The 27,608-nt window shown below is 42.2% G+C and overlaps 1 protein-coding gene across 4 annotated transcripts in view; it reads left to right on the plus strand.

Annotated features, from left to right (window-relative positions):
* Nucleotides 1-27,608, plus strand: part of SORCS1 (sortilin related VPS10 domain containing receptor 1) — a 256,566-nt gene that overhangs the window by 2,064 nt on the left and 226,894 nt on the right. The gene's annotated exons all lie outside the window — the stretch shown is intronic.

Below are 27,608 nucleotides of genomic sequence, written 5' to 3' on the forward strand. Positions count from 1 at the left end.
GAGAAACAGGGACTCAGGCTCTCCTCTAAGGTGTCTGCAGCTGTAATGCCAGAAGGTTTCTGGCTGCTTGGCAGAAATCTTTGGCCTCCCTCTCAGCTTTCAGTACTAGGAGACTGATAACTTTTTGAAATAATAGTCTAGTCATTATGAATTGCTTTTGGTGTAGATTGTACTGAGCTACTCAATTTAAATTGCAGCGGATGTCGTAAGGACTTCACTGTGGGGTTCAGCCCTAGTTAATTGGGACATGGTTTTATGGTCTCATCAGGAAGTTTTTAATCAATTAATTGACAAGGGAATAGATGTAATTTCCATTTTGAAGGACTTTCTCCTTTCTTCACAACTCAGCTAGACTATTCTTAAATAGTTGTGTGAACAGAAGCTGCCTTGTAGGAAGTCAGGTCTGTTCATACAAATTGTATTGAGACTGACACTGGTTTCAAGTGACCCATTTGCTAAAGAAAAAAGATTCTGATATAAAAAGCCATCCAGCAGGCAGCAGTTTCTCTGCTCTATCACTGCCATTATGTTTCACCTGTACATTTTCCAAGACACATCTATTGTTATATATGTGTTTAGGTACACATATATTTGTGTATGTGTTTCTGCCCACTGTGGTAGTAGTGTAGGCTGCTGTTGTCAGGGACTGATTTACTTTCTGAGTGTGTTGGTGTACAGATGTTTTCAGGGGGAAATATTTTGTGACTGTCCTTCCCAAAGAGCTGCAGGTTGCATCGTGTACAGGGATATTTTGCTCCCCCCTTCACTGTGGGGGCCCTGGCAGTGCTGTTCTGTTTTGTGTTCTGCTTGCAGCCCCCTCACAACACAGACTGAAGCTGGGTGCCAGCAGCACTTGGATGCACAGCAGGCTTGTCAATGCTGTGCGTTTAGAGGTCAATGGTGTGTGTTTAGAGGGAGTCCAAAGTGGCACTGACCCATTGTCACTGTGTGGAGGTTCTGGGTTCCCATCAGTGCTGGAATTGGGAGTGGGATGGGCTTGGGGGGAAAGGCTTCCTTTAGGGCACAGAATATGTAGTTTTGCCTGCCTGGAAGTTGCAGAGGGTCCCAATGTGCTGTTTGTGAGGATGTTGTGTAAGCCCAGTGCCCTGCACTCCAACAGCAGCAGCTGCTGGCTTCCTGCTGGAGTTTCCATGCTGTGGCACAGGGATGCAACACACCTCTGCTCGTTTTCATTCTTGTGTGCTCTGGAAGTGCTGCTGTCAAACAATTTTTGCCTTTGCCAGGCAGAGGGGCAGTGTGAAGAAGATCATAGTTTGCAGTGTCTCTGTGAGGACAGGAAAAACAAAAATAAAGCTCAAAACATTTGAAATCCTGTTAGCTGGAAAAACTGGAAAATTAAAGCATTGTCCCCATCAAGTTTTTTGTATTGCAGTGTACCTTATCCTGTCAGCCTCACTGTGGTTTCTTGTATCCTTATTTTGGTAGCGATGTGGATATAATTGCAATGCTGCTGTGGAGGAGAATGAACTCCTGAATTCTGTATGGGATTCTTCTGGGCATTTGCAGCTTCTCTCAGGCTTGGCTGTGATTTTATATTGAGTGTGTGCACCACTGAACTGATGGCATTTTGCTCTGATTTCACTGTATGCTAAGCCACAAGTATAGTAAGAATAATAAATTATAGTACAAGTTGTCCAGGTCTCCATCAATATAAATTGTTTTAGATCAGTGCTTATTTTGGATCATCAATGATTTTAGGTACTCCTTGGACAGCTTGCTCTCCAGATCCACATTTACATCCAGACACTTGGAGCATGCTTTGCTCATCTCTAGTGACACAGTTCACATATTCTCTAATCTCTCCTCTGTACCTTGTTTCACTGATGGAGGCAGCAGAAGTTCCCCAGAGGAGAGCATAGGTGTAGCAAGACTGGCTTGTCAGATGATTGATGAGGATGAAATCAGGAGTGTATCCAGTGTTATGTTAAAATACAGTGAGGCCTTGGGCTTTTTCTGACTCCAGTGCAGGTGAGTGAGGGCACACAAAGCTGTCCTGCATCTCCACAATCCTGAGCTCTTTCAGTCTGCAAGACAGAGAAGAGCAGCTGCAGCAAAAGGTGGTGCTGAAAAGGTCTGTGGTTGCACTGTGTGCTGGACTGGCCAGGATGGTCCAAGGAGGTGTTAACTGGCCCAAGCCAGCACCTTGCCTGAAATCATTCTGACAATATAATAAGAGCCTAGACTGCTGAATCTGTAAAGGGGTCCTGGCAGTACTTACCTGCATTGATAGATCCTGAGCATCTTTCCACTGGCCCCTATAAAACTGGAGTAAAAGTTCATGTGACCTGAAACCTTTGTCAAATCTCTTCTGCAAGATACACAGGTGAGATCTCCTGCCTTATTGCACCACTGAGAAATGTCATCAGTGGTGTGGAAGTTGGCAGGTTTCCTAGCTCATGGAGATCCCAAGTGTGTTGCTAATGCATGATGTCCTGACACTGTAGGTTTGGAGTCCCTTAATGCCATGCTATAGACTAGGGGAAAAGAGCTAGCAGATATTTGTGTGTGGAGCTAAAAGAGAGACCTGGTTTTAATGGAGAGAAGCAAGTCTCTAGGTGATGTCCATAATGAGCTTTTGGGATAGAGATGCTTTGCAGGGCTTACAAAAAATGAAGATTGCTTCTGTCCTAAGCTGGCTTGGAGCAAGATCAGTGCCTTATCTGTTAATTTGAAAGTATTCTGGAGAAAGAAAAAAAAAAACTGGAGGAGGTTGAAAGGTGAAGGAGATTGAGTGAGTGCCTTGGTGCCACAGCTGGTGCTATAATGTGGTGCTGTGAAAGAAAGCAGCATGGGTTTCACAGTCAGTTATTATCATAGCAGTTTACTGTTGCCTTGCACTGCACAATGTGCTTTACTGGGCTGGATGTTTGTGTAGATCTCAAATTGTGTGGCAGAGAATTTGAGCATGCACTTGGCCTTGTACCTGGGGATTGGCTTTTACGTGTGCATGATACCTTTAAACAGCTGGTTCAAGCTTCTGTGATTAACATGGTGGCAAAGACAAAGCTGAGCTTTCATAGGTCCTCTGCAGCAGCAGATCCTCATCAGACTGATAGAGACACAGAGGTGTCTCAAAACAAAACAGGTTTTGTATTCCATCCACAGCAGAAGATTGATACAGCTGAAGGGTCCAGTGCAGGATGAAGCCTGCAAGGTCATCATTGCTCTTGTCAGGTGATTACAACAGACAGCGGGGGAAGAGTTAGGTCTCTTATAGGAGAGCTTTTAGGCAAGATGAAACTGCATTAGGTGTTGCTTGCAAGGTGGTACTTAATGTTACTGACAGGACAAAGTGGGCACAGGTAAGGCAGAATAATGACACACCTGTGTATTTCCAATGCATTGTATTTTGTCCTGGACAAAGTAATTGTGAATAAACTCTTGTTAGATTTTTAGCTTAAGTGTTCAAACCCACTTTGTAAAAATGAGGAGTTTCAAGAATGGCACATCCTACTGCATCCAACAGCCATGACTGATCAAACTAAAACATCTACATGTACATCCTTCTATTCTTCACCCTTCTATTTCCTTCTTCTTTTTTGGGTAGCTGTTCCAAGCCTTTTTTCTGACTGTTGGAAACTACTCTGATTTCTGTTCTAATGTTGCCATTGGGCAATTTAGATTATTTTTTTTTTTCATTTGTATGCATTCCTTTTAATTGAAGTTATTTTCCCTCCCTGGCACTTACATTCCCTGGAATTATTTTACAGGCAGTGATGATATTCCCTTTCAGCCTCTGGTTTAAACAGCTTCAGATCTAAATCTGCTAAATCAAGCAAGCATTCTTTTTGTATCTGCTTGTACAACAGGTTTTGGACAGTGAACTCTGAATTTCTAGGAGTCAGGTTCCCAAGAACTTGAATTTGAATCTGAATTTTGCTTTTGATGATTGAAGATGATAAAAAATATTGTTTTATGCAAGTGAGGCAGTAAAGGCATGGCTAGTACCTTAAATTGCCAGTGTTCTGTTCAGTCCAGAATGGGGGACCATAATACAAATTTTTGTTTTACATCTCACTTGGAGCCTTTGCCCAAATGTCATGTTCATGCAAGAGGACATAGTTGATAGCCTCTGCCTTTCTCTTGTTGGCAGAGCTGTGGCTCCAAAGTAAAACTCTCAGGGGTGCCAGCATCATCCCATGAGTGACCAGCATTTTATTGCCTGATGCTGTGATAGCCCATGACAATTGAATCATTATAAAGAAGGAATTTTAAGGTAATGAGTGTGGATGTGGAGCCCAGAGCCAGATGCTCAGTGAGACCCACAGTGAGGAATGACCCCAGTGTCAGTTTCTTTGTATTGAGATTGATTCCTAGGGTGCTGGAAACAGCTGCCAGAAAAGATTCATGCAAGGAGGATGTTGGCATTAGTATAATTCAGTGAGATGGAGTCTGTATTATGTACAAATTAGAAGAATATATAATAGTATTAAGAGTATAATGCACCGGATGCTGAGACTGTTTCAGGCTAATCTCTTGCTAGAGCTACTGAGAATATATTTTGGAAGGGCTGAATAAATTGTGAGGAAACAAAAATGGGAATTTAAACCAGAAAAAAAAATAAAATCAAATTAAAATATTGCTAAAAGTCCCTTGTTTCAAATTTTTGTCTTTATTATATTTAGTACTGTTGGATAATAAAATACTTCACATGCAGTCTAGATATGAAACCTCTAAATTTCCTGTAACTGAGTAGGACTTTATTCCTTTAACCAGAGGTCCTGAGGATTTTTTTTGTATTTATTTTGTTGTGTGTGTGTTTTGATTTTTCAAAAAAATGACTCAACAGGCATAGTATTTCTTTCTTCTGTGTTGCAATCCATCTCTAGATATAGTTCCTGACTGGATAAAACATAGGCTTTTCATATACAGAATATGAAATAGGATACATGGGAAATTGTTAATAAGAAGAGCTGTGCTCTGAGAGAAAGCAGTAAGTGAAAGAGAATCTGTGAGGATTGGAAGAAAGGCTTGTCATTGTGTGATGCTGGTCTCTGTGAAAGAGTTTGGGAGATGGTGAGGAGCTCCTGCCTCTGACAGGTGGGATATGCAAATCCCATCACAAGGGGAGATTAAGGAGAATAATGGAAGAGCTCTGACAGTTGCAACTGGCATTCATGCAATATCGAGAGGCTATAAACTGTGTAAAGCAATCAGGTTATAGCTTTCAATCTTCCTAATACACTACTTTATAATAGAAAATGGGTTTCTCCCTTTCCTCCTGGCTTCAGATATGACGTTTGTATTTCCCTAACCTGGCGACCATGGTGAAGCCAGTCCAGAGGGGGAAGCCAGGAGGTCAGAAGTCCTTAATTCATTCTGGAGGGGTTAGGGACCCATTCAGCTGTGACACAGCTTTACATGGGAAGGGCTGCAAGGTCAGCACTGGCCTTGGACAGTCTCACATCCTTTGGGCCTTTCATACCATGTCAGAGTGAATACAGCCCTCACGTTGTGCAGAGCTCCAGCCAGGGGAACGAAACTGCCCCATTAAAGACTTCTTTCTCTGGAAAATGCTCTTGTAGCTTGGCCAGAGCATTTTGTACGTTCACATTGATTTTCCTTTGATTCCAAGGCTCCTGAGAAATAGCCCTCAACAAGCCCAAGTCGTGAAAGTTTAAATGCAACATTTTTTTGTTTTGAATCAGGCAGCATTTTTGGAACGGATTTCCAGTTCTTATGTTCTGCATTTTATAATGATCCAGTGATACAAAAACCTTGATTCAGTGTGCTGGACACCTGAGATGGCATTACCTCTGACTGCTGCTTCACAGAGTAAGGGCATCCTGTGGGAACTGTGTCCTTCCTGATGTCCAGGTATGGGAATTGCACAGCATCTCAAACTGGTTTTACCTATATTTAGGTAACTGCTGTTATCTTAAAAGATCTGTGTACTAGATCCTGTTCATCCACATGCAAAGCTGCATTCAGGTTTACATTTCCAAGAAGGAAAAAAAATAAAGACTGACACAAGGTGCTTTTTTTCCTCAATTATTTTTTTATACCTGGCCAGCAAACCAAAAAATCAATGACTCCCAGAGCTCTAATTGACATTTCTGTGTTAAATGAAAATGGACCTTGATTCCAATTCAAATGGCAGCACTGGGTGATAAAGTAATTATTTTGGAATTTTAAATGCATATAAAAGTTGATGCAGTAAAATGATTTTTGTGCCACTTGGAATTTTTTTGGCTGTATCTTAAATCAAACAACAGTTAATGTAAGAGCCCTTAATCCCTAATTCTCAGCGCTAGTAACACAATAACACTTTTACTTAGTACTGTACTTTCTCTCCTTGGGGAGCATAAAAGTATTTTCAGAAGGAGCAGGATATTTTAGGATATGTCCTAAAATGTAATTCCTTCCTTTTAGAGGGTCTGTAAGAACTTAATTTAACCTCCCGTCGAGTCCCTCAGTGGAGGAGTGTTCTCTTGTGGCTGCACGCCGGCTGCTGGAGCTGCCATGGCGGGCACAAGCCCAGGGCAGCTGTGCCCAGCTGCCCCTGATGGGGGTGATGGGGAGCAGGAGATTGAGGAAACAGGTGGAGATTTAGATGGAAGAAGGAGGGAAGATGCAGCTCTTGCAGCATCTCAATGCCAAGCATCCCCAACGGGAGCAGCCCAAACCAGGACAGGGCCTCTCCCAGTGCTGTGTTTGTGGCAGAACTGCTTCTGCTGGGGCAGGAAGGTCAAGGACCTTGTGATTCCTCTTGTCCTGTTGGGAAAACTCCAGAGATAACCCCTCATCTCATCGGGGCTTTTGAGGTGGAAGCTGTTTACCTACAAATGGGAAGCTTTTGATGATTTACACCACCATGTCACAGCCCAGTGCCAGTGTTCACATCCCAGTTGTATGAGGTTGAGGTCACCTTTGCTGGTGATTGTGTAAGGACATCAGTGCCATGAGCTCTTGCAGATAATTTTCATGCACTTCATCAGGAGGAAGTGATAAACTCCTTAAAAAAAATATCTTAGGCTATATAGGTAACCCAACAGAGAAATCCCATGTCATTTCTCAACTGTTTCTCTTTTTCCCCCCATTCTCACCTCCCCCACTAAATTTAAGGTGGGGGAAAAAATAATTCAAGGGAAATATTTTATATAACAAATGTAGGCATGCTTTTATCTCCATAAATTTTCCCTGCTCAATATGTGATTTTCTCAGGTGCGCTTTTTTTATGGGAGGGGTAAAGTAATCATAAAGTTCCTAATTCAGAAAGCACTGAGAAATTCCTCACTAATGTGGAAATGGACACCGTTTAATCATTTGGACTTTGTCTGGAAAATCTTTCTTCTAACTACAAAGTATAATTTCAGTAGATGAAAGAGGTCATATGCTCCCTTTCTGTGCGTGTCACTGGGTCAGTTTAAATCTTTAGAAACACCTTAATGTGCCCTGTCTTGGTCAAAAATTGTGCCAGTATCTTTCACCTGATATTCTCTGAAAACAAATGTAGGAAAAGTGAATTCCATTGACTATTCAAGTGAATATTTGAGGACCTTACTAATTATTTACTTATAGGTAAGTGTAAATATATTTTTCTGATGTAAAAAGAATACTTATGCTGAAAATCAAGCTCTGTATGCCAAAGAACATGATATAGAAAATTAGTTTGCTTTCCATTGCTTTCAATTCAGTTTTCCAAGAAAAAAATACATTCCTGTAAGAGAAAGATAAAATCCTTAAATTAATCATTATTGGAATCATATCAAATCAAATTTTGGAAATGGTTATCTGCAAATAAAAGTGAGATCTTACTTTGATAGAAACTTTAGAATAGTTTATAATTTTTTTTATAGGACAGGTTAAACACCTTATTAAGAGACACAGCAGCAAAGCAGGAGATACATTAAACCTAATTTCAATATGCACAGGTCCTTGGTAAAATGCCACCATATTAGAGAAGTTTGGGAAGTGATTATTCCCTGAGGTGTTACTCTGGCTGAGGATTGCACCACGGGGAGAGACTGCACTACACCTTCTCCACTTCATTAGTGTTCATGTTTCCACACACCCCCTCAGTATACTGAGAGTGACAGAGCCTGGGCTAGAGATGAGATGAGAAGAGAATAGATCTGGCCTACATAGATCTGGACTTAGCCTGGATCCAGTGACCTCGTGTCACTGCAGAAGAGCTGATGAAGTTTAGTAGTAAATATTTAGGTTATTGTAACAGAAGGATGCTTTGATCCTGTGTGCTTGTTTCAATAACAAATGACTGTTTAATTGTGTATCCTTGAAAACAACAAAAATAAACAAAAATATTCTCCAGCTCATCTTTTGGACAAAAAGCTTCCAGTTTGGTGTTGCCTTCAATTTTATTTTCAACTTTTGTAAGATGACATGTGATCTTTCTTTTTTCTCCAGAAACTTGTCATCCACTCCAAAATTTTAAAGTTGTTAAAGGAGTGAGTGTGGTTGATTTTAGCTGTCTGATACCCCAGTCTGTGCCCGTGGCTGTGGCCAGAGCATGAAAGCAGGGCCCTGCTATCCTGCCTGTGATTGAGGGAGTTGGAACACAGGCCCCTATGAGAGCTGAGGAGACCCAGCTCTGCACTCCTGTGCCATGCACCAGGCTCTTGGCATCTTTTTTTCCCTCCCAAATACTGGGTTCAGCAATGGCTGAAATCCCTGTTACTTTGATGATGCTGCAGGCTGGGATCCCATCAGATAGAGGGAGGCTCAGCAGCTCCCACAGCTCCCTCTCCCATGGGAACGTGAGCTCTTCCTCCCTGCCAATGTGTGCTGCATCCTCCTCCTCCTCCTCATCAGCCACCCACAGCCCTGTCTGTTGATGCTGTTGCCTGGCGACCACCCTGTGATGGGCAGCTTGGAGGGGAGTGATGATTAAACAACCTGAACTGGCTTCTGAAAGCAGAGATCTCATTGTAATGTGACAGGCAGTGACAGTTCAGACAGCAACACGTTCTGAGCGTGATTCCTGAAAAAAAAAAAAAAGGATAAACAGTAAACACACAAGGAGAGAGCCACACACACCTGTGTGTAGGTGTGTGAGTGCTGATGCCTTCCCTTGATGCAGAAGGGCTGGGAAGGCAAATGTTTCTGTATTAATGGAGGGTGAACATAACCCTAATAAGTGTCATGATGAGCAGGTCAGCCTGTGGGCCAGGGCAGCCTGCACTGATGCTGTCAAACAGGAGCTCCTTGGGCAGCAATTAAACGGGATCCTGCAGGTGCTGGCAGCAGGGGGCTGCAGGGCCAGCAGGAATAGCAATCCTTCCAGAGGGGAGCACCTGGAGCCTTCAGCATGAGGGTGGTGCTGCTGCTATGGCCGCCTGCCACATCCCTTCCTGCCTGCCAGCTGCACAAGTACAGGCACAAGGATGCAGGCTGTCATTGCAGTGGAAAAGTTTGTCTGTACACAAGGTATAGATACACACAGAATGCAGTGAAGCAATTAACGCTCATACTGATGGTTTGTCTGATCTGTGCGTGGATTCAGAGAGAAAATGAATGTTTCTGGTGCTTTCCACTTGCTTCTCAAGCTCTCCTTTTAGTTTTGTCCCATGTAGAATTGCTTTGTGCTGCTGTTCTGTCCTGTTTGGGTGTTGCTCTTTACCAGCCCTCCTTGGGAAGCAGCTCTGTCTTGGCAGTTTTATTGTACCTGTGTTTTCACCACGGCAAACAGTGGAGGTGAAATACTGCTGTAGTGCAAATGAACATCACATTTCTCTTAAAGCAGAGTTAACCAAAGAGATTCTCATGTTTCCTAGAACTTCTAAGGTGATGTTAAGTGTAACAAGTATTTCCAGGAAATGTTTGTGCTCTGGATTATCTGCCTGTGTTTTGATGGCTGTGCATGTACTTTTTAAATTGCTGTCAGTGTCTGTCCTGGGTACAGCAGCACCAATTTTCTTCAGTGCTATTCAGTTCCTAAGGCAGGCTTATCAGTGAGGCATCTGAGGGATGGCTGTGAAGTGAAATAAGGAAACAAACCCCAAACTAGTTTCCAAAGGTCCTTCCAAAAAGAGTTAAGAGATCACCAGTGTTCCTGTCAGACTGAAAGAGAAATGCACACACAAAGAGAAGAAAATTTCATTGCCTGCCTTTCTCTATCCTTCCCATATCTCCTATCTCCATTGCATCTGGCACCCTCTCAGGATGAAGTAGTTGAGGAGAAATGTGGAGTCTGTGCCTTTTCCACTCACATAAATCAGAATTCATCTAAGCCAAGAACTGCTTTGAGGCAAGCAGAAGAAGAATCCATCTCTATTCCTTTCTGACACTGAGGTATTGAAAGGCCAGGCAGAAAGAGTAATTTCTGAGAAATCTTGCATTTGGCAAGGTGAATTTTGGTGTGAAACAAACCTCTATGAGCAAGTAGGGGAAAGAAATACTTTGAGAAATTTTATGAGGAGCAGAGAATATTGTACAAAAGAATCAGCATCTCATTAAAAAATGTTACTCAGGAAACCTGCACTTAATCCTTCATATAGAGATCATTTTGTTTAAATAAGGACATATGTGGAGATGGTTGCTGGAGAGAGTTCAAAGAAGAGAAAAGATGTCTGTAATTTTGGGCTTCTGCTTAAATATATGGCATTGTGTGGTTGATGTCTGAACTGGGATGACACAAGACAAATTAAATTTTAACTCATTAGTAAATTTTCCTCCTAACAAGCTACTCAGATGATCCAGAAATACATTATGCAGTAGCAGCTGCTAGGAGATGAAAATATTTCATTGTAGCAATACATGGTATAATGAAGGATGGGGAATGAATGCAGTATTGCAATAAGGACAGAAGAAGAAGGATGACACATAGTCTTAAATATTCACCCTCTGTGTTGAGTTTACATAGGACAGATGACGTCAGTAAATTGAAAACACCACTGAGACACATAACTCATTAAATATTAATATTAGAGCCACTTGGGGAAAGAAAGTTGTCAGGGGGAAGAAAGTTGTCAGAAGAATTTTCAGTTAGAAAATACAGTTAGTCAAAATCAGAAAATTTCTTGGAGGTATGTCATTTTCAGTGACATTTTCTACACTAAAATATCAACCAAAATTGTCTGCATTCTGAAAGTGTCAAAGGCTGTGATGGGAACCTTGCCAATTGACTTGCTTTGGCACCAAGACAATGACAGCATGGTGGACACATATTTCACACCAAATATAAAAAAGTGTTAAAGTGCCTTGTTCCTCTGTCCTCTTTGACCCTCACTTCTGGTAATGGGCTCTGTGTATTCTTGGGCCCTGTGTGTTAAAAACTGTATTTTTATGTCCTGGAGTGATTTGGGCTCCATCTTTCTCCTCTTTGCTGAGTCTCCTCAGATGCATGGAAGGCATCACCATAGGATTTTTGCTGAAGTTCTTTGGGTACTGAAGGTGCTGCAGGGAGGCAACTCAGAGGGTAGTCTCAAAGGCTCAAATGTTTTCCTTTCAGAACCAATTATGGGGATTTTATCACTGATAATCATTGAAGTGTCCAGAACCACATTTCTATATGTGTTTGAAATTAATCTTTGATGTTCTGATATTATAGAGAGGAAATGCTTTGGTGTTATTGACTATCAGGTGAAAAATATTTACTGATACTTATGGGAAATTTAATGATCTTGCCTTTCCCTCTTGGGACTGAAACCAAGCATTAGCCTGAATTCCTCAGAACAGAAATGCTGGCTCCTGACACATTCAGATGGAGAATGTAGCTAGGAAGGTGGTTTTAAAATTAATCTTGGCAATATTTTGCCATGAGATGATCTTTATTGGCTGCTATAAAGTTACGGTGAAGGGAACTTGAATATCAGATATTGCTTTTTGTTCCTGAAACTGTCTTAGCTTTTACTGAGGACAGCTCAGTGGAAAATCAGAAGTGTGGCAGCTTCACCACTTGTTAACTAGAACGGAAACTCAAGGGGAGAATGAATTGCAAGAGAAACATTTTTGAAAGCCCAAATACTGTTTTTTCAGCGTTCTGACCCCTTCCCCTGCTGAGCAGATTGACAGCGGAGATCCCAAGGTGCGCAATTTCCACTCAAGCAGGAGCCTCCTGAAGGTGTTAATCACTGACAGCGTTTCGTGTGGAACAAGGAGGTGTCTCCTCCCTGTTAATTGCCATTGATGTACGATGTTTCTCTTTCAAGCACTGAAATCCTTTAAAGACAAATGTTTGATTCCTGGTTTAGAGAGCTGTTCCAGCCCAGCCATGGTCTGGGAGGCAGATGCAGATGCCTCAGTGCAGAAGGTGTCCCAAAAAATGCCCTGGAGTGCTTTATGTAGGAGTCAGGAACTCCATTGCAGTGGTCCCACTCAGGGATGAGGTAGGGTGGATGTTTCTGCTGCTTTACACGTTTGAACAGGAGCGCAGAAGCAGGGGTTTTACAGATCCATTGATTTTGCCATCACTCCGTTCAGCCAAGTAAAATTTTTTGTGATTTAGACAATTAACTTCTGAAAGGGAAAAAAAAGAACGATGAAGAAGATACAGATGGGCACAGCACAGGAGATGAGCATTGATTTTAGGGTATGGGGAGAAGCAGAAGAAGGCAATTTGTAGGAAGATGAGGGAAGCTCTCAGGGTGTCAACAGGCCCTTGAAAAGGATCCATCTGTCTGCAATTTCCTGCCTTCTCAGGTGGAAGGAGTGATTAACTTCCAGGAAGGGATATGAGGGATAAATGTAGAGTTTAGGGTCTTTTGTAGAAGTTTGTGAAGCTATAAGTACCCTGTTGAGGAAGAGTTTCCTCTAGCAGAGAAACTGAGCTATGGTTGTTGGTAAGCTTTGAAAAGCTGATGTTGAGTTATTTCAATTGAAAGAAAACCCACTGTGGTCTGGAATGTTTTCTGCCACTGAAGAGCCAGTGCTGGGGGGGAAATGTGCTCTAACCAGGTAGGAAACCTTTCTGTTTTGGGGCAATGTGAAGTGGAGAATGACAGAAGACCTAGTAAAACTGGGGGAGGATAAGGCTGGAAAATTGTGTGCTGAGATGTTGCTTGGAAAATACAGGGATGGGGCAGCAAATGGAAGATGCTGTTGGAGCAGAATAATGTGATTGTGTTAGAAAGCTAAGTTTTTGGGATGTGGCCTAGAGAAATGAAAGAGCAGGCAGGGGAAAATTAGGGAGATGGCGAGGTTTGTGCATTGGGATAATGTAATTAGAATAATAGGTTTTAACAGTGGTTTAAGCTCCAGAACTGGCTAAAAAGACACTCTAGAAGGAAAAGAACATTTCACTGTTTTAGATGCAGATAGCTGAATTGATGCAAAGAGAAAAGCGTGAGCTTTTTGAGAAAGAATAAGGGGGTTTTTTTCTATTGGGAATTTTGGACTTAGGTGATGTAGAAGCACTGGCTGGTAACAAAAGACACAGACAGAGGATAAGAGGTAGGATAAAAGTAAAAAAGCCTGATTATGTCTTGGTAAAAGAGCTTGGTGGAGGTGATAAAGGAACACACTGGCAGATATTAACATTGTTAGACAAAATTTTGTACTCAATGGGCAGAGATGTTGCTGGAGGGTGAGGTACAGATGAAAGAATTTACCTTTAGTTTTCCATGCTGTGACTTTCCCTGCATACACTGTACTATTTTTTCTCAGCATGTCTGAATGAGAGTCACCTTTCTTAGCCACCACCTGTGGAGGTTTGACAGAAACCAGCCAGTCAGTTGTGTCTGATGCATCTGGCATAATTGTATTTCAAGGCTTAGAGTCAGAGCTGTATGCACACGAGGCCCTCTTCAGAGACGTGGGCAATTACACAAATTGGTGTGGAGACATTTTGCCAGAAGAGATGTATTTTGTTTACCTTCTTGAATTTGGCAGGAAATTACTTTGCTACTTGGAGAGGTACAAGCTCTTACAGCAGGAGAGATGCTGTCTCTGGGCTCAGAAAGAAGTGAAATACTTGGGGACAACAAAAGTGGTAGATGCAGCTCTTTTTTTCAGAAGGATGACGTTGGGAAAGCCAAAAGCCTTTAGGCCCTCCTGTATCTTTGTGATAAAAGTTAATATGGATAAGGGACCGCTCTGTGCAGAGTGCGGAAATCCACTAGTGCATTTTTTTCCTTTTGAGCCTTGGAAAGAGCTCTCCTGTGGCTGACACTGCAATCACAGCACAATGTTTCCAGCCTGGCTTGGGTTTGGGACTCAGAGGTGCATTGGGCTGTCACTGTTGAGCTAAGGAGGAGCAATGTCTTACCTGCTCTTGGTTTGCAGAAGGTTACCTGAAGTACTTGTGGTTGCCCTACCTCAGCTTATGCATTTTAAGTGGATTTTCTACTTCAGGATGAAGAGCACTCAAGTGTACAGTTACTATAGGTGGGCTGATGTTTGCTACCTCTTTAAATTAGGTTAGTGTGAGATGTTTCACTTAAAATCATCAGATTTTTTTTTCCAGCTGAAGCTTTTGCATCCCTGCCCTGCAGAATCTTGCACAATGGCATTGCTTCTTTGTTGGGTTTTCTTCTTTTTTTTTTTTTTTAAGCTGGTGTTGGCAGCTGGTGCAAAGGGATGATTTTTAAATAGGCTGATGTGTTATAAAAGGCATAAAGAAGCAGCTTCTAGCACCTCATATCCTGCACTTATCATCTGAAGGGAGCTGGGAGTCTCTGGGATGACCAAGAATTACAACAGCACTTATCAGTGGCTGACTCTTGGCTTCTTTCAGAGGTGATTTCTCCCATTCCAATTGATTTTTTTAATGTTCCTCCCCCTCCTTTCCCCCATTCATTCCAACTTCTTTAACTTGTGAAAGTGAAACACAGCTTGGCTTGCTTCTTGTGAAGATCTGCCAACACCCACATTAACCCACAAGTACCTTCTTTCTACCCAGTATTTTGGCAGGAGACCTTCTGTCTTCATGGTGCGTGGTTCCCTCTGTAGAGCAGAACTTGCTCTGCTGTTTAAAGTTGTACTTGAAAGATTTTCAAATGTGTGCCTTGAGGTCAGAAGGGCTTTTTGGATTTTCTGCACGATTTGCTGTGAGATGTGAAAGGAAATCTGCCCTCAGAGCCACTACTCTTTTTGGCAATTTCACCAAGGATGTGTTTGGCTCTCCCTGGTTATGAGTGAGATCCAGTCCTGGTTTGTGACCAGTGCAGCAGTGAGGGTGGCCCTGCTGTTGGGAATGATGGGAGAGCATCCCAGCTGCCCCTTGCCCTCCTGTAGGTGCCACAGGACAAAGGATAACACCAACCTGTGTGTAAGGAAAGGCCAGATAGAGCCTTCCCAGAAGGTGAAGGTGCTGGAGCTGTCACTAGCAAGGTTAAAGCATAGCAGCTTCATGGGATGGCATCTTCTGCTGCATTCCTGCTGAGATACCAGCTTTCCTTGTGATTCTCCTCAGGTTGGGTGCTGTCTTGCTCAAGACAGGGCTTGGAACTTGTCCTGCCTTTTAATCCACTTCAGCATCCCCCTAACTTTCTAAATTAATTGGAAGTGTTCACTTTGGAATAGAAAAACAATATTTTAAGGTATGTGGGAGAAGTGCTTATTCTCAGCTCAGCCTTATCAGAAACAAAATGTTCCATCATTCCCATCCATTATGTAAAGGGGAAGCATGAGGAGAACAATGTGGAAATCTTGACAGGAATTTTCCAGTTGATGGTATCCATTGCCCCTGAATGGTGTTTGCCTTGGTGTGTCGTTGAGCAGAATGTGGGTCTGTCCACACAGCCACAGCTACCTGCAACCTGCTTTTGACACCACTCCTCTTCCCTCACACAGAAGGTAAATTGTTGGCAGGATGAAATATTTTTGCTAATTATAAAACATTAAATGATCCTCATCTGCCTTTTCCCCAATGAACAATGCAATTGAATTATCATTAGAGCTTGTACAGAAACTTTGATAACAATGGAGCCATTTGTATTAAATTCAGGCTTAGTTTTCTTATTCCACAAAGTCCCATCACTGTGTTGATTGTACTTTGAAGTCATAGCAGGCTTCCCTCTCCTGCTATTCACCTAATTTATTTCAGCCCCAACACACAGCTCCTAAATTCTTGTTAAATTTGTTTCTGAACAAAAGGACTAAAACTCAGCGTGTCTTAAATGAAAGACATGAGGCAGTTACTCTTCCATTCATTTCCTCATATCTGTTTGCTGCATCTAGAGAGCTATTGTCATGTGTGCTCTACTGGGAAATAATAATACTAATAAAAAATAATAATTCTCCTAGGATTTGCTGTCAATAGAAACAATCTGTAGAGAATGTAAACCTAGAGAGTGAGTGATTAAAGTTTAGCAGCAGAACTGAGAAATACTTTTTGAATGCAGAAAGAAGCTAAAAGAGGACAGGAGCTGGAGGGATCTGCTTGGTGTCTGAAGGCAGTGTGAGTTAAAATGCTGCTGTGAAGGGGTGGGAGCTTATGTGAGAACTCTGCCTCCTCATGGCTCTCCTGTCTTTCTCCTCTTTCCCCAGGAAACCTTTTCTGGCTTGGGGGCATGCAACAGTTGAAATTTTGTCTCTTCCTTAAGCAGGGCTGGAGGAGCAATTTAAGAGCGTAGAGAGAAGTTTGGGTGAACTTATTGTGAAAGGATTTATAAAGCTGCTTGCCTGTGACTCTGGTGTGGATGATACTGAGTGTACAGCAGGTTGTTACTGCTGCCTTTATTCTTCACAGATTTAACTGGCTTCTGAGAACTGACCTTCCCCAAAGGAAAAAAATTAAAAGTCTTGTAGGCACCCAATTTGAGACAGATCAGAGTCAGCACTGTACTTGGCCTTGTAGGAATTGTGCTTGTCTGGGTGAAGTGGGAAAATTTTTTTCAACACAGATGAGTGAAAACCTACAGAATCCCAGGTTCACCAAAGAAGCCTGGTTATTTAAATAGTTCTGTCTCTGTTGGTCTCCTCTCAGAGTGCAAAAGAGCTGGTAAAGTGGGATTAGTTTCCTTTCTCTGATAAAAGCAGATTAATTTTAACACTGGCTAAAATTGCACCCATTTTCTCTTGGTAAATGAACCATAAGACACACTGTCAAAAGAGAGCCTTCCATAATGACTGTGGTTAATATTTCAGAGCTTAAATTCAAGCATGAGAGAATCAGCAATATATGCTGTACATTAGCTTGATTTCTATTCACTTGCTGCTCAAGAGTATTCTTCTCTTCCCTCATGCTAATTTCAGAGTTCTGTAGAGCAAGGGATTTGCATCTGATTTTGCACTCAGGTATGTATGTATTTCTTATTGGGAAAGCTGCACTGTAGGCAGAAGTGAGGCAGGATAGTTCATGTGCTTGTGGTTCTAAGCTGGGGCTCAGTTACCTGCTCTCCTGCAGAGTTCCTGTGCTTAGCAGAGAATCCCTGTGCCTTGTGGCAATTCAGTTCCTTGAATCATAGAGTGAACGTAAAAATCCTTTCCTTGCCTCTCATGGAATCCACAAGTTCTTGGGTTCTGCAGAGATTGTGATGCCCTCTTAAGATCCAAAGTTAGATGGGGAAGGTCTGGGGCTCACAGGTTGAGCTGTGCAAATCCAGATTCCTGTGTTCTGAGGAGTACCACTTATACCAAGGCACTTGCCCTGTCTGGGTCTGCTGGTCTTCCTTTTTTCCCTTTGCTATATTTGTGCTCAGCACATTCATGTGGGGCAGTGAAGATTTGCTGCCTGTCAATCTCCAGACTGCTCCTTCCTGAGGTTTCAGGCAGAGGGGTGACTTTGGTCTCCCCTTTTGCTCCCTTGCTGTCTGTTTTCTGCAGAGGCTCTGGCCAGGTTGTTGGGTGCTGTCTGGGAGTGCTGCTTCCCCTGCACAGAACGTGCTGGGCTGGATGCAGTTTTCATTTGCTTTGTGCTCCACAGGGATGTTTTCTGCCTGATTCCTGCTCTCACTTTTCCTGGAAGAAAACATTAAATTTCAGACCATGGCACTTCTGGTGTTAAAACCACATCCATGCCTGAGTCTCTCATTACTTTCTAGTCCTATTTGCATAAACCAGTGCAGCCAAGTAAACTACATAGTGCTTAAAAATTACTTGACCCTGTCTTTTTTCCTTATCATCTGCTTCAGCACTGCTTGGGATCTGGAACATCTGAGTAGCCCTTTTGGCTGACAACGCCAGAAGTGAGAAAATACAGCAGGACTGTTATGGTTTTAGGACAAACACTTGGGAATGTAGGTTGGGACGAATTATACAGGGAATGTAGGATAATGGTCTAGCCTAGGATGAGAAGTTGTAGGACAAATGCAACAGCTCTGGCGTGCTAATAACAAAAACAAGATGGTTGTATGCAGCCAAGGTGATAGTTTTCCTAAGAGCTCTTGAAACAACTGAAATTGTTAACATTGCAATTATTCTCAATAATTTTATATAATAATAATAATTTTAATTATTCTCAGTAATTTTATTCTACTTGCAAATTCTGTTTTCTCGCTTTTTATATTTTTTTGTGCTAATTACAGGAGTGAATTTCTTTCTTAATTACCCAATTCTCAAGCCCTGATGTAGATTTCTAACACTTTGAGGGATATTTAAGCAGATCTTTGTTTATGCATTTGGGGGAAAAACAAACAAGGGAATTTGGAAAGTGGTTTTAGCATCAACAGTCCTTTGTGAAAACATGCTGTTGATTGATAACTGTAATGCTGAGCAACTGTTGTTTCTAGAACTTTGGTGTTGCATTCATTCCAGAGGAGTGACAGAAGATGGAAGCTGCTATTCCCACTGTTTTGCCTTGATAAGCCAAGTTCACTTTTCCTCAAAAGTCTTTACCAGTTTCACACTTTTCCTTACTCACATGAGGAAAAGGTTGCTGCAAATACGCAGGAAAGGTTTCAGGAACTTAACACTTACAGAAAAGAGATTAGAAAGCAGGAGTAGCACTGCTGGGGTGAGCCAGGATTCTCATTTCACATCTTTATTATGGGAATCCCTAGGGGTTCTTCTGGGACTCTGTGCTTTGCTTTCTCTGCCCCATTTCACAGCTTTCACTGCAGCATTGCCACGGAAGAAACTCACCTTTTTTATTTATGAATATCTGAGAGAGAAATTATTAGCACCATCTATTGGAGAAATAGAGATACTGGTTTCTTCACAGGTTTGAATATGCACTGAGAATGTGCCTAGGCAACCTGCTTGTCTTCTAACTTACAGCAGCCTGGAGTCTCTGCTTGGGAGATTGTGCCTTGTTTCAAAATGTACCTTAAAGAAATGCAGTGAACCATTTAAAAGAGGGCAAGCAGACAAAGATTCAAATGTCAGAATGGTACCTTGGCTGTGGCAGGTTCTGTCACATCAATAGGACAAAGGCAATAGCTGAGAAACAATTTGCAGCTGAGGAGGTAGGGCTGTCTGGAGCCTAGAGTCAATCTGGGCTAGCATGTCTGAGAAATTTGGGTGAAGAATGGGATATTTGACCTTCTTGATCTTTATAGGACGAGGAAGACTCATGTCACTTGAAGAAAAAGCAGAGGAAGTACTGTTATTAGCAGAAGACTGGCTTCAAGGCACATCTCCAAGTTGGAGAGTATTCTCGATGGGGTGTAGTTTCAGGACAAGCATGGTGTGATGACTGACTCCTGACCAGAGTAGTGTCCTCTGTCACATGTTTCTGGTCATTTGCACATCTGGAGCCTATTGAACTCCTACCTTTCACTCTGCTGTATTATGGACCTCTCTCTGTTTCTCGAGTGCTCTTGCCTGTTGAATTTTTGTGCTGTTCCTGTAGCTTTGGTCTTCCCTGGCTCCTCCTTGAGTAGCCACTGATGTCTTGACGGGAGCACCATGCTGGCAGGCCGAGGCTCAAATCCCACTGTTGGTAAGAAATGACACCGCAAGAACAGAGCAGGTAATGGTCTCTTAAGTCAGAAATGTCTGATGTGTGCTGCTGTGAGAAACATGTACTCCTGCACTGATAGACCAAGATCTGGCACACAGCTGCTTCTAAATTGTTTGTCCTACCATATTTGTTGGAGAGTACTTAAAGTCTCTGACGTCTCTGTTGAGAAATGTTTCCTTAATACTCAGCGTAATTATATTAAGATCTTGTTTATCCATTTGCTGTTCTCACAGCACAATCTTTTAATTTTCACTCCGTGGTATTTGCACAGTAGAAACAAAAGCCCCATTGTTTTGTATCCTCTGTTCTGCTTGGTAAACAAGCAAAGGTATTTTATATCACGTTCACATGATTAAAGCTAATAATGTTGATGTTTTTAAGAAGCTGTGGTCTAGCAGGTAACTCAGTAAAAGTTTAGCTTTCAAAGACTTGGACAATTATTATTTCTGACTCTCTGGATAGCTGTTGGAGAGACCTCAGTACTTTCTATCAAAAATTCCTATTTCACTAGCTCCTTCTATCAGTGCTAGCTGATAAGATAGCTAGATTTCAGATAATTAAGACCCGAAAATTCAATGAGTTAGCTAAATGAATGCCATTCTGAGAGTATGGGAGGATTAAATACAAGAGAAGGGGAGAGAGAGCTCTGAAAGGGTTGTTACACTTCGGGAGGTGGTGTAAGCTGGGCAGTTTCAGCCTTGATCCCGTTGGCCACAGGGAATTGCAGTGCTCCTGAAACGCAAACTGCAGAATTGCTTATACAGTGACAACCTTAGAGCTCCTTCACTCCAGTTTTCAGTGATCCTAGTGACAGGTTTCCCTGCATGCTTCCCTTGAGAGCTGTGTGCTTGGTCTAATTGATTGACCCATTAGCAAAGCAAATTTCTCTTGCTATTCAGCCAGAATTTTCCTTCTGCTTAATTTCAGCCCATCACTCCTAGTTATGCCCCTGCAAAACCTGCCTGAACTGCCTTTGCCACACTATAGCTTTATTGATCCTGGTTCTATGTAAGTAATTCTTAACTGACTGAACTTATTATTGGCAGTACCAGGGCAGTGAAAGCACTGGTGAGAGCCTATTTTCTTATCTGTGAGGCTGGAAGAGAGGATGCAGGGAAGGAGTTTGGTGGTGTTCACTGAACTTTCTAATGGCTGCCTGGAGTGGTGAAAAATGGTTTCTGAGTTTTCCCCAAGTTTTCAAGTATTTGAGTTTGCACATCTGTGTGTGTGTGATATGTGTGGATATCCAGGCCACTGGATGTCACAGCAGGCAGTCCTGAAATCAGGAATTAACTCATGGTATTTGGCCTCTGAGAGGTTTTTCAAGGGTAATTTTTGTATTCCTGTCAAGCAATGTGTGAATGTGTGTTGTGGGGACAGGAGATGGATGATGTCTGAGGGAAATTCTTTACTGAAAGTGTTTGGCTGAAGAAACCTGTTGTGTGATAGGCATCATGAGAGCTGACTCCCAAACTCATATCCTATGAACCTTCCATTTCTATGTCTCTTCTAGGTTATACACTCCAGAAGCATTGAGCATGCTAAAATAGCCACAAATCGAAGGGGATAATCACCCTGTGTGACTTGCTCACACTCTGTTTAGAGCTACCTAGATAGATAGGTGTCTCAACATGAGCTTTGTGCTGTTGAGTTTATTCAGTCTCTAGGGTGTTTCTCATATGAGTGGTCAAGCAGGAAAATTCTCCTTGATTCTCAAATTTCCATGCCCTTACCCCTTCTGTGCCCCTGTTTACTCCTGGATGCAGCAAGATCTCTTTCCCTGGGGTACTAGAGTGGAAAGGTGGAGAATGGTATCTCTTTTGTTGGGATTTAATTTGAAGACCATTTGCAAGAGATTTTGGGCAGCCTGCTCATGCTGTTGTGGAAGCTGTTGGTATGTGCTTCTCTGAGCTTACAGATCAACAGGATAGTTAGAGGGGCACTATTAATAAGAATTTTAAAGCCACTGATCATTTCCTGTATAGGGGAAAGTAGAGGCATGTGTGGGGCAGCAGGTGGTGGGAACACAGCCAGACTGTGGATAAAACAGCAAGTGCTCAACTGTACTGGTCCTGCTCCCATAGAGTTGAACACAAGCACAAAACTGTAGTTACCAAGCCTTAGGCACTACACAATATTTACAAGCTGAGGTATCAAGCTCCTTGTTTTAGGCTACTGGGCCCCTGTTAGTGCAAGAAGAGCTAGGCACAGGAAATTGCTGCAGCCCGCTGCTGAGAGGCCAGCGGACACTGAGCCTCCCACGTTCTGCCGTGTGTTCCTGCTTCTGCAAAAGTGATTAATACATGGGAGCTGTGCACCTTTCTGCTGTGGCTGCAGAAGCAAACCCAAGCCAATTATTTGCCCATCAGAGCTGGGTTACGGTGTTCCTCCTCCCATCTTCTCTATCCACTCTCTTGTTTTTGTATTGTTTTGCTGAGAGTGTAAATGCAGAGATGATTAATTGCCTTGCTGACCTGATTCTGTCGCTACATGGGATCTGCTTATATCAAAATGCTCCAGCCCAAATGACTAGAGTATGCCAAAGTTAGGTGATTAAAGAATTATAAAATACTTTCTGAACGTCCCATTCTCAACTCATTGTAACTTTGGACAGAAGCCCAGACAAGAGGGGGAGAGAAGGGTGAAAAGTAAATAATAAAAAGATAGAAAATAAAAATAGTAAATTTAGTGAGAGAGACTTCTGCAATATTTTGCTCTCATTTTATTGAGAAGATTGATAACAAACATTAGTGAGGCAAAATTACAGTGATTTGTATAGATTCCCAGGTGAACAAGTTTAACATTAATAAAATATTATAGCCTTTTCTATCACGGAACTGTTGTACTGATCATAAAATGAAAGGGCTTTATATATATATATAGGCAGGGGAGTGTGTGTGCTCTTACAGCATGGATGGAAGCATCTCATTTTCAACTAATAGACTAAAATCTGTGCTGGGCTGGAATAGCGAAGTGTTTAACTCTGCTAATGCTATGGATGATTACAGCTCTGGGAGAGGATGCACCTGGCAAACTCTTACTTCAGATGGCAAAGCAAACCCAGTGGATCTTGCTGAAATGCCCCCTAAGCCACCAGTGCCTTAAACCCAGCTCAGGTGCCCTGTTAGTTTCTGTTGGGGTTGGCAGCAAGCTGAGCACCGTGGCTCTCGTAGGTGTGAGTGTGGCGCAGCACATTGGGGATGACAGTTTAAGTGCTTTCTCCCTGCTGCTCTAGAGTTTGTGGCAGGAGCTGAGCAATTCTGAAAGACATCTAAATAGAAATAAACACTTGAGGATGAGCATGTTTTATGTGGTGTTTTTGAGATAAGTGGTTTTGGAGTTTCTGTATTGCTTTGTTTTGTTTTATTACAGAGGATGCTGAGGGATAGGCTGGGTAGCACTGCCTGGTTCTCACCAGCAGTCACTGGTTTCAGCTGTGGTGGAGGAAGGAGCTGATGTTCCCTCCCAGTCCTGGGGCATTTTTCTGGTGATTGCTCTAGCTTACAACAAATACCTCCTGATTTTGTGGGCCTAAAATGGTAGGGAAACTGGAGATGAATTTCACCATGATGCAACACCATCACCTGCCATTCCGAGGTGAATCTACTTCCATGCCCTCCAGTATGCTCTTTAAATATACTAAGTTGAGGAGATTAACTTACTACCAAGGTGTAAGAGGACAATAATTTGTGGTGATAATACTTATACAATAAATTCCTATTTGCTTCATGTTTCACTTTTCAATGTGATAAACTAATGTGGCATAGTGGACATCTGCTTTCCTTTAAACCATGCAGAGCTGATGAATTGTTGTTTTAATTATTTCTAGGGTTTTAGAGAAGATGGAATTATTTTTTTCTTCAGTGTAAAACATTTCAAATGCTAATGTTCTTTGGCAGTGAAGATAACATCTATTGCAAAAATGTGTTTGCTTTTTCAGCATTGTTTGTTATAGCCAAATAAAATGAAGGAAATAGTTTTTAACTGTTTTTTTCATTTCACAAGACTAAAACTCCTGGTTACAATAAGCTCTCCACCTATGCTTTTAATGTTGTTTGAAATGAAGTGTAAATAAACCTTATTTTTACAAACAAGGTCAAAGCAAAACTCGGTATCAAAAGCAAATCAAAATTCAATCCAGAAATTCTGCTATTTTCAGAGAGGATTCTTTTTTCTCTGATGTGTTTTCTTGCAAAAGAAAGCCGTAGGTTTTCTGAACAACTCTTTTTACTAATACCAAAGGAGTTATCAGAAAGATAACTTGTCTCTTAAACTAGACTTTACAGTTCACTGTGTTCTCTTATGCTTTGAATTCACTTTAATGGGTGCATTTTGTCATGTAACAGAGAAGGTCAGCTGAGAAAGAACATTGGAGGATTGTGTGTATGTGTACACTTGCAGCTTTTCCTGAGCATGAGCTGTGGGTTGCAGTTTGCTGAGTGGGAAGGGATGTTCTGTCCTGCCCATGCCCAGGGTTGGACGGGATCTAAGAAACTACTGAAGAAAACCTCCGTAGCAGGAGAAAATCTACATGACATTCGGATTGAAAACAATCTGAATGACACCTTTCATGTTTTTTTATCTACCAGGTAATTTATGATGAAGTGATTGTGGTTTTCAGATGCCTGTATGCTGGGGAGCTGATCCATCTTGAATAGAATTGGGGCACCTGCTTGGGTTCATAGTTTACTAACCCTGATGAGCAGCCTTTAACCAATTGCTTCACTGGTGTCTATTTGCAGTGCCAGTTCTTTGAGGCAGCAGTGTCCATGGGATGAGTAGGTTTCTGTCAGAGCCTCTGAGTCAGTGTTGTGCATGCCCTGCTGATCAGTAGGTAAAGATGCAGAGCACATAATTCTCTGATTTGGTGAGTCTTTGCCTTCCTCCCAAGGAATGCATAACAGCTTCATGTACCCTTAGTCTGGCATACCGGTCTCCAGGAACTATAAGCTGGGTACCACTGCTTTAGATGCTGCTGTTAGACATCTGTCATTCCCAGTTTTAAGACCACTCTCTGTGTACTTTCTTTAAGAAGAGGGGCTGTGGGGGGAGATGAGCTCTGTAAAGTCATAATTTCCCACTGGAAGTAAAGATGATTGTTTCTGCATAGCCTGTGTTGTTATTTAGCCAGTTTTAGAACAGCTGTGCTGAAAGTGAAGCAGTGGGTTGTCACTTCTAAACTGCTGGTGCTGTAAAGACAAGGACAGAAAGGAATGGCAGATGTTTATCTCCATGTTTATACCAAGTTTTAGTGCATCAATCACTCAGTGCTATCTAAGACTTGTTGAGGAGAGATAATAAGATTTATTGGTGGCTGTTGGGATAAACCACATAGTGCATAAATATGTTAGTAAAACTCCAGGGAGTCTTGGTCTATCAAACTGAAATAGGCAGGGAGGAGCATGGGCCTCCCAGCTATGGAGCAGCTGAGCTCTTGGTGGGAGGTCAGTTCTTCACAATCAACATGAATTGCACAAAGCTTCTGATGGTTTTTTGTCCTTTGTTTTGGTTGTTTATTTATTTTGCCTCACAACATTCAGTGAAAGACTGAGAAATGGAAATCAGGAGAGCAGACACTTGCAGTGGAGAAGGAGTAAAGGCAAGGAATAAGATAGTTTTCCATCCTCCTGCATGAAGTCATCAGTGTGACCATGATGGTTGGACTTGCCACAGGCTGCTGTGCTTGTGACACAGAAAATACTCAAATGAAGAACTGTATTAATTAATGAGCAGTTAAATTAGAAGAAAAAAATGTGACTTTGATTATTTATTACTCTAATGCTTACTCCTGCCCTCCAGTACGCATGGGGTACCTGCCCTAGTGCCAGCTACACTGAAATGGGAAAAAGGCATCAATGGAATAGCTTCCCCTCCTGCTGTGTGGGTACAAATGCATGCATGCCACATGTTCAGGCAAATGAAACTGCATCCCAGAAATCCATGAGTTAAACCACCAGTCTGCATATAGAGTTCTGAGAGAAACCCCTGGGGTTTTGTATTTGTGCTCACACATTTGAATGTGGACACCCTGAATGGGAGAGAGCTCAGGGCATCTCCATTACGATCTCCTACTCAAAGCAGTGATAGTTTGAGGTCTAGTCAGGTGAATAAGAGCTATTTGAGTATTCCCTCTTGGATCACTTCCTCAGATGGAGGCTGTGTGCTCTCTCTGGCAGCCTGTCCCACTGCTGACTTTCTCAGGGGAAATGTTTTCACTTGCATCCATGCTGAGGCCCTTGTGGTTCAACTTGCACCTGTTCTCTCATTCCCCACTGTGACAAGCCTGCCTCTTCTTGATGGGCTCCTGTTGGCAGCTCTGGAGCCCCTCAAAGCCATCTCCTCTTGGGGCTGAGCAGAGACTGCTGGTGCTGGCTTTCTGCAGAGGTGTTCCCCACTGTCCCCACTGCTGCCCTGAGCCAGCTCCACTTTATTCAAGACTCTCTGCACTGAGAGTGCAGAAAACTGTAGATGATGTCTAACAAGTGCTGAGGAGAGGGAATAATCCCTTCCCTCAGTCACTGGTTGGGTTCGTGTTCCTGCTCCCTTTGTTGCCAGAGTGCAGGGCTGGCTTGTGCTCTGCTCACTGCCTGCCAGGACCCCTGTGCTCCTCAGAGAGCTGTTCCCTGCCAGGCAGACCCTGCCCCTGATGAGAATTTTGGTTTTTGTTTAAAGAAGCAGAACATAAGCAGGGAATAGCTCCTGCACTTGCCTGTGCTACACTTGTTGGAAGATGAGTTTGCCTTCAGGTATCCTGATGAAGATGATGATTTTTTCTGAGCACTTAGCAGCTTGCCACTGTTTGAAGTATAAACATGGTTCAATAAAAACCAAAAGACATCCCTTAAAGCATTTTACTCAGGGCGATTATGCTCTAAGTAAGTTCCCGTCTAGGGAGTTTTCTATTTACCCCTTTTCCTCCCCTTGAACAGGATGCCTTTTAGATCATGTTTGATAATCCAGGAGATGTCTCAGTTCTAAACAGCAGCTGCACAATGTGGTTGTGTGTTTCCTTCAGCATAATAAGAAATTCTCCTTTGCATCCACCAGTTACTGACATTGCTTGGAAGTAACACAGTGTGTGCTTCCTTCCTTTTATCAGTGAGACTTTTACAGTCTTGGAGAAGTTACAAAACAATCTTCCATTTAACTTCTGAATGACTGAGCTAGATAAGGATTAGCTGCAGAGAAATCAGCATTCCTTAAGTTTAATTGAACTGGTGTGTCAGACTGAACAAATTTCACTTCAGAAATGTTTAAGTGTCATGGGTGTGTTAACTAGTGCTTATCCAACTGGGGGTTTATTACTTTGCAATTAAATGTTAGTAATGCTTTAATTAAAATAAATAACCATACAAAGCTGAGAATGAGTTTAATGTGTTTTGGGTTTTTTTTAACACTGGCACACCGCAGTTGCCCTGCTGCATCATTAGTGATGGGTTTTTCCCATCAGAAGAGTCCTGCAGACTGTCACAGGACCAGATAATGAATCTGTTGTGCTTTATCTTTGGGTGAGTGGGAAAATCTCTAGCTCCAGGTCTGTGTGCAGGGTGGGAGCCCAGCAGTTAATTTCTCTGTGGGGTGTAGGGGCTGTATGGCCTCACAGAGCACAAGTATGTAAATAGCTCAACAAGAGCCTGTTTTCTGCTGTCAGTTATCCCATAGTTTGCCTGGTCCAACTGTGGATGATTCTGTTTTTAGTGACAAATTAATGCAGCCTAATAGAATCAAAATATATTTCTCCACTTGTGTTTTTTGTTCTGTTTAATCTTTATAATTTGTCATTCTCAAATATTTACTCCATACACACAGACTCTTTCTTTTCTTTGATTTAATCCCTTTGCTATTT

Source organism: Zonotrichia leucophrys, chromosome 6, assembly GCF_028769735.1.
Source record: "Zonotrichia leucophrys gambelii isolate GWCS_2022_RI chromosome 6, RI_Zleu_2.0, whole genome shotgun sequence".
In the NCBI taxonomy this organism is placed as follows: Eukaryota; Metazoa; Chordata; class Aves; order Passeriformes; family Passerellidae; genus Zonotrichia; species Zonotrichia leucophrys.